Genomic DNA, 8,551 nt, shown 5'->3' on the forward strand with positions numbered 1-8,551 from the left:
AGAGAACTTATTACAAGAAACATGGCTTAAGACCATCTAATACGATAACAGCGGAAGGCTTAGAAGATAAAGTGAGTCCATCAACTCCAACGGCATAGCTGAGCTACACGGCAATGACCTAATGAACCTTACTCCTCGTCTGTAAAGTCTACAACATATTGCGTTGCAGCCCGAAAACGGGTCAGCACATGGAATATGCTGGCAATATAACACAGTAGAGCAAGAACAGAATAATGATATCACTACATGCATATTTGGCTGGTGGAAAGCTTTATGATTATAGTTTTTGCGAAAAGCCAATTTTTCCCTACAACAAAGGAATAGATTTTATTTAACTATCATGGTAGTTGAAACATCATTAAGAAGGTTCCTCCAACTCAATCCCAATTAAAGTAATTATCAACCCAACAATATTAATTAAGAGTGATGAGATACTTAGGATACTCCAAGTACTAGATACTCAAGATTTTCCATAACCGGGGACACGGCTAATCATGATTAGATTGTACACACTGCAGAGGTTTGCGCAGTTTTCCCCACAAGACTTGATTTCCTCCGTTGGATTTATCGCACTACATGGTGTTTGAGAAACGGATGACCGAGACACAGTCTTTCAGAAACATTAACTCTTTACTCCAGGCAGACCATACCAAACCTACATCCCTCTACCTGCTGATCCACCTCTTCAAGAGCTCATGCAACCTACTCAACTATGCTAGAGCCCATGATAGCTTGTGGCTCCACATGGAAGTTTCTAGCATGAAAATATCTCAGTTCCCTTTGAGCCTGGGTGGCGGACCTTAGGATGATCACACGGGTACTCCGGGATATCCTAGGATAACACTGGATTCTCCAGGTGCCCCACAAGCAATCCACCCAGATGTGTATTAAAGTTGCCACCTTAAGTTGAACCATTAATTAACAATCTCACATTTGTCATGGATTCACTCACCCAAACCACGTCTATGAGCATAGCATAGCAATATAAGCAATACGTAGAAGTAACTCCCAAGGTTTGAATATAACAGGGCAATAGGTTCTACCTCATCAGCTACTTCCCAACCCTCATGCAATGTTTGAGTATTGGAACTAATGCATAAAAACTGGGTATGGAAGGAGTATGATCAATGTGTTACTTGCCTTGCTGACGATCCGCAAAACCTAGGGACTCATAGTAGCATGCTTCGCACTCTGGGAATTCTATCGCAAACAATAGCATACATAAGCAATCAAGCAAAGAAGCACGGGTAAATCTCAAATTAGAAGAATTGACCAGAAAGTTCAACTTAAGAACTCCGGTTTGCAAAAAGAATCAAATCAAACGGAGCAACGAAACTCAAACTGCAAAAGAAACAAGATCCATTTACTAATCTGAAATAAAGTCAAATTTTATATTACCAAAATCTTGTTGAAGTTGATTAAACAGAAAGACAGTTTTAAGACGAAGATCTAGGCGCTTGAATCGCCTGATTTCGATAAACGAGCGAAAAGATAAACTGAAACAAAAATCGGATCAGAAATCATGATCAAAATAATCACGGAAAATCCGAGAAAAAGAAAACTGACGAATAGGCTAACGAACGAACGTTCGTTGTCTGTAAGTAACGAGCGAAAACCGTTCGTTAAAATGAACGTACGGACAAACGTCCGCAAAGTAACTAAATCGAGAAAAACCGGCGAACCGATCCATAAAAATGAAATTAGGGTTTCTAAAAAATCGGATCGGTTTTAAAATAAAACCGAATGGCGACGGCGGCGGCGTATACCTCCAGCGACGCGGGGTGGCTCCGGCGAGGTGGGGCTGCGGCGGCGGGGTGCGCGGGGCGGCGCGGGCGGCAACGGCGAGCGGCGGCGCGCGGCAAAGGGCGGCGGAGGCGCTGTGAGGCGGGGCCAGGCAGGCGGCAGGGTTGGCGGCTCGGGTTGTGGTGGAGGGGGTCCGGGGTGGGGTATTTAAGGAGGGGGCTGCTTGGGGAAGGGGCAAGCGGCGCGGGGAGGAGGAGTCCCGGCCGGACTCGGGGTCGCGGTGGCGGTGGCCTCCCGGTCTCCTGGAGGGAGACGGCAGCGCGGGGCAAGCGGGCCGGCTCGGCTGGGCTTCGGCCCAGTCGGGCGCTGAGAGTTTTTTTAAATGATTTCGCGAGAACTTAAATAAAATCCTAGAAAATAAAATAAAAATCTAAAAATGCCAAAACAAATTTTCACCGTCTTAATAAAATATTTAGAACGAGATGAACATTTTTTGGCCCTAAAATGCAATTTTGAAAAATGTGCAATTTTTCTAATGCAAAAAATAGGAAAAAAATCCGAATAAAAATCAAATATTTGATTTTAATATTTTTCCTCCAATATTTCAATTATTTTGGAGAAGTCATATTATCTCCTCTCATATATTTTAATAGGAAATATTTTCGGAGAGAAAAATAATTAAAACCAAAATCCTCGTTTCAATATTTGATAAAATTCAAATATGAAGGCAATGAAATCCCCAACTCTCTCTGAGGGTCCTTGAGTTGCTTAGTATTTCGAGGATCGCGAAACGAAATGCAGTAAAATATGATATGCATGGATGATCTATGTATAACATTCCAAATTGAAAATTTGGGATGTTACATAACCGCTGAGGGATTGACAAGCCCTTGTTCACGTTGGGTGCAAGTATTTCTTTATTTTATGTGTAGGTACTGCTAACGAGGTGTTGTGTGGTTCTCCTACTAGATTGATAACCTTGGTTCTTAACTGGGGGAAATACTTATCTCTGTTCTACTACATCATCCTCTCCTCTTCGAGGAAATCCCAATGCAGCTCACAATTAGCAGATGGTGGGACAGAAATTTCCGCACCTCCAGATTTACGTTTGTTCTGACCGTAGACCATCAGCTTATATCGGCGCCAGGCCTATCTAGGGTTTACACGTCGGCGGTTACAATCTAGGGATAAACATGCCGATCATTTAAATGTGCCTTGAAGTGTACGACATGTCTTCGGAGAACTCCATCTTGATTACGCCGAGGGCTAGTACACCCATTATTCAGTTGTTGGTGGGTCCTCGGCTCGGCCCATGAACGGCGGGCTGACGTGGTGTGCACCCCCTAATCCAGGACACCATCTACTAGTCCAGACCAAAGAATCAGATACGGTCTATGAGATCACACTGCATTTTGAACAACTATATATTTTAGCATGTGTCTTACGTTTCTATTCTTGTAGGACAAGTGCTTAAAGCGGAAGAACAACTGTCCTCAGATAAGATTCCATAACTATGTTGCATACTGCTTTGCTCCTGTATCAACTAATTTTAGAATTTAAGGATCCCACTAAAACTCCAATGGTACAACATGTATGTTTAAAGAAACTTGTTTATTTAACTAGTTTACCCCACGTTTGCTTCAATTTCAATTGTACAAATACCTATCTTCTCATATCATGCACATTAATTGCTAGTATCAAAATAGAGCAAACAGTGTTGTTAGTCATGCATGTATGTCTTTGGTATCCATGTGTAGTCTTGTGGTTCAGTGGAGTTCCTCACATTTATATTCTATCAATAATGTTTTTTCTTAACTGATATGATATGAATAACGTCGTATTATGTTAATTATTTTTTTAAACTATGTTTTATCTTAATTTGCCAACCTAAAATGAGATGGAGTAGACAATACAATGACCATATTACATAGATATATGTTTGTTTTATGTTGTCATTATGTACTACTTAGCAATAAAAGACATGTTAGTATAATCTTGTCCAGTTTACTATTGAACTAATTTACCAAAATGATTTTTATATACATGATAACCTGTCATTTGTCTGCTTGTTCCTTTTTAGAATGCTGACAAAATATTGGAGAAGAGTATCCTATTGTGCAATGGTGAAGCAAATAATGAAGATAAGGTTCAAAATGGTGACACAACCCTGTTGATCCTCAACAAAGATAATAATCTAGATAAGAGTTGTCTTGAAGATACCAGGACAACCTCAAGATCTTATCTTTATGTAGTGTTTGAATTGCTGGAGATTGTGTGGTTCAATGGACGATTTTTCTCCAATGGTTTTCAGTCATGTTACGGGATGAGATAGCGCTTTGGACAGAAAAAATCGATGATGCGATGTTGGGATGGTTGAAGGTGATACGAGATTATCAATTCCCTTTTAATACATAGTAGAGAAAAACATTGGACTCTAATAAGTGCCACACATGTCGGCTGAAGAAGATCGGGCCACACGCTTTTCTAGCCATCCATTGTGACACATCAGTCTTTTTGTTTTTTTTTCACACATGCACGTAAATAGGGACGAAAATAAATGATGTCAGCGGGAATCTTTTGAATTTTCAAACTTTAAAATGTTTTATCTGTTAAATGAAAATTCCGATTGAAAATCCATTTTCACCATTAAATCCATCGCGACGAGGACTTCAAAACTAGATGCCATGTCGATATGTTTCGATAATATTTTTTGGCGGTAAAAAGTTGCGATGTCTATTACACATAAATTGCCATGGTGTTTACACCGAAATTGCCATGATATGTTTCAACTACGTCTTCTTGTATGTCTAAAGTAAATTTCGACATGTTATGAAAAAGAGAATTAAGAAAATAAACTTGCCATGGTGAATTACTAAAATTTGCCATGATTCATGAAATAATTTTGACATGGTTTATAATTAAAAATAAGTTTGTCGTCAATTACTTTAAAAATGCATGATCAATGACTCAAATTTGCCATGACCCAGAAACTAAAATTGCAATGGTGAATTACATAAATTTGCCATGATACATGCACTAAAATTTCCATGGTTCACACAAAAAATAATTTCCATGGTCAAATCACTAGAATTGCCATGATGATTTACTAAACATTGCCATGATCCATGAATTAAATTTGACATGGTTAATTACTAAAAATTGCCATGGTCAATTGATGCGGCTTGAACTACGTTGGTATTTCCCAAAGAGGAAGGGATGATGCAGCACAACTATGGTAGGTATTTCCCTCGGTTATGAAACCAAGATTATCAATCCAGTAGGAGAACCAAGCAACACTATGTAAACAGTACCTGCACACAAAGAGCAAATACTTGCAACTCGATGCTTATGAGGGATTGTCAATCCCTCTTACGGGTAACGCCATAGGAAATTGGTAAGTTCACGGGATAAAATTGTCATAGATTGGATAAATAGATCTCGATAAAACACGAAATAAAAAAAGTGCAGCAATGTATTTTTGGATTTTTTGGAATAATAGATCTGAAAACAAAAGCGAATAAAAATAGATCTCAAAGCAAATATGATAAAAAATAGACTTGGGGGCCATAGATTTCACTGGTGGATTCTCTCAAGAAATAACACACGGTGGGTAAACAAATTACTGTTGGGCAATTGATAAAACCTAAAATAATTATGATGATATCAAGGCAATCCTCAATATATAGGCGTCATGTCCAAGATTAGTAGACCGACTCCTACCTGCATCTACTACTATTACTTGACACTTCGACCGCTATCTAGCATGCATCTAGTGTATTAAGTTCATGGAGAAACGGAGTAATGCAATAAGAATGATGACATGATGTAGACAAGATCTATTCATGTAGGAATAGACCCCATCTTGTTATCCTTAATAGCAACGATCAATACCCTTCTGTCACTGGGAAAGAACACCGCACGATTGAACCCATCACAAAGCACCTCTTCCCATGGCAAGAAATATCAATCTAGTCGGCCTAACTAAACCAAAGATTCGAAAAATAAATACGAGGCTATAAATAATCATGCATATAAGAGATCAAAACTCAAATAACTTTCATGGATAAATAGATCTGATCATAAACTCAAAGATCATCGGATCCCAAGAAACATACCACAAAACAAGTTACATCAAATAGAACTCCAAGAGACCATTGTATTGGGAATCAAGAGAGAGAGAGAGAGAGGAAGCCATCTAGCTAGAGCCTACAGACCCATAGGTCTACAATGAACTACTCATGCATCATCGGAGAAGCACGAATGAGGATGATGAACCCCTCTGTGATGGTGTCTAGATTGGATCTCGTGGTTCTGTAACTTGCGACAACTGCAATTGTGTTTCGTCGACTCCCCTAGGGTTTCTGGAATATTTGGCTATTTATAGGGCGAAGAGGCGGTGCGGGAGGCCACCGAGGTGGGCACAACCCACCAGGGTGCGCCTAACAGAATTTTTGACGTGGAATGCCGCCTAACATATTCTTTTCTTTTGTAGCATGGACATTTGGACTTTTACATGGTTCAAATCAATAGTCTAGTTTTGACATGAAGATTTCAATACTCAAGCATATCAGCAAGCAACCATGTCTTCCAAAATATCAACACTAAATAGAGTTATCCCTAGACCATCATGCTCAATCATTCCCCCATTCATGAAACACACTTCATATTAGCTACATCCAATGCTCAAGTATGATCATAGTGCCCCTTAGTTGGTTCTTATAAGAGAAGATGGAGACTCAAATAAAAATAAAAATTACATAACATAAATATAAATGCCCTTCACAGAGGGAAGCAGGGATTTGTATAGGTGCCAGAGCTCAAAGCAAAAATTAAGAGATAATTTTTTTGGGAGGCATACTTTTCCCGTCAACGAAAATGACCGAGTAATTCCCATCACTTGCATGCTAGATATATCATAGGCGTTTCCAAACAGAAAAGAAAGTTTCTTCCTTTTTCCACCATTCTTTCATAATCCATGGCTAGTTGTATCCACGGGTGCCTTCCATACCAACACTTTCCAAGGAATTTATTATTTGACAACATAAAGTAAATTTCTTTTTCATTTCAGGACTGGGCATCCTTATTACAGCCGTACTCTCGTGCAATGACAAGTGAATAAACACTCATCTTGAGAATAACACATCTAGCATGGAAAATATTAGCCACCCCTGTCGCTTCATGAGCGGTACAAGCACACAAAAAGGAAATTTATTTTGAAAATTTGAGGTGGCACATACAAATTTTCTTAGAACAACACAAAAATACCGCATATAGGTAGGTATGGTGGACTCATATGGCAAAACTGGGTTTAAGGATTTTGGATGAACAAGTAGTATTTCTACTTAGTACAAGTTGAGGCTAGCAAATAGATTGAGAAGCAACCAATCAAGAAATGAAAAATCACGTAAGCGAGCATTAAGCATAAATAACACCGAATAATGCACCACAAGTATGATGTAATTTCATTGCATAAACATTGACTTTCATGCTTGCATAGGGAATCACAAAACTTTACACCAATATTCTTACTAAAGCATAATTACTCAGTAACATGACTCACATATCACTATCATCATATCTCAAAACCATTACAAAGAATCAAATTTATTTTGTCCAATGATCTTCATAAAGTTTTTATTATATGCATCCTGAATATCTATCACTTGGGACTACTTTCATATGTTGCTTTTGATAAGCTCAAACAAATTTAAGTGAAGAACATGAGCATAAAAAATTTCTTCTCTCAAAATAATATAAGTGAAGCATGAGAGAATTTCATAAAGAATTTTACTAACTCTCAAATAAATCTAAGTGAAGCATGAATGCATTTCTTCAAAAGTAATAAAGCACACCGTGCTCAAAAAGATATAAGTGAAGCACTAGAGCAATTCCATAGCTAAATTTTTTTTAAGTGAAGCATATAGAGCAATTCTAACAAATCATAGCATAATTTAGGCTATCTCAAATAGGTGTGTCCAGCAAGGATAGATGACACAAACTAAAAAGCAAAACAAGCAAAGACTCGTATAATACAAGACGCTCTAAGAAAAACTCGTGATATGTGACGAATAAAAATATAGCTCCAAGTAAAATACCGATGGTCGTTACAAGAAAGAGGGGATGCCTTCCGGGGCATCCCCAAGCTTAGTTTCTTGTTCCTCTATGGATAATAACTTGGGGTGCCATGGTGCATCCCCAAGCTTAGGCTCTTCTTACTCCTTATTCCTACATCCATCGTGATCTCACCCAAAACTTGAAAACTTCAATCACACAAAACTCAACACAACCTTCATGAGATCCGTTAGTATAACAAAGGAAATCACCACTCTATGTATTGTTGCAAACCTATTCATATTTTCTTTTTGCATTATGTCTACTTTATTCCAACTTTACCATAGATTCATCAAAATAAGCAGACAACGCAAAGAAAACAGAATATCAAAAACAGAATAGTCTGTAGCAATATGGAAACTTCGTATACTTCCGTAACTCCAAAAATTCTAAAAAATTAGGAAAACGTAAGTAATTTGTATATAAATCTTTTGTAAAAAATTAGAATTTTATCACGCTTTTGTGATTTTTAATAATTCTGTTACTAGCGCACAAAGTTTCTATTTTTCAACAAGATCAAATCAACTATGACCCAACATGATCCTAAAGGCTTTACTTGGCACAAACACTAACTAAAACATAAAAAACACAATCATAAGAGTATCATAATTGTGCGAACACTCAAGAACAGAAATAAAAAGGCAAAAATAAAATTTATTCATTGGGTTGCCTCCCAACAAGCACTATCATTTTATGC

The sequence above is a fragment of the Triticum urartu genome, chromosome 7A (genome assembly GCF_056163025.1).
Source record: "Triticum urartu cultivar PI428250 chromosome 7A, HENAU_Tu73, whole genome shotgun sequence".
Classification (NCBI taxonomy): Eukaryota; Viridiplantae; Streptophyta; class Magnoliopsida; order Poales; family Poaceae; genus Triticum; species Triticum urartu.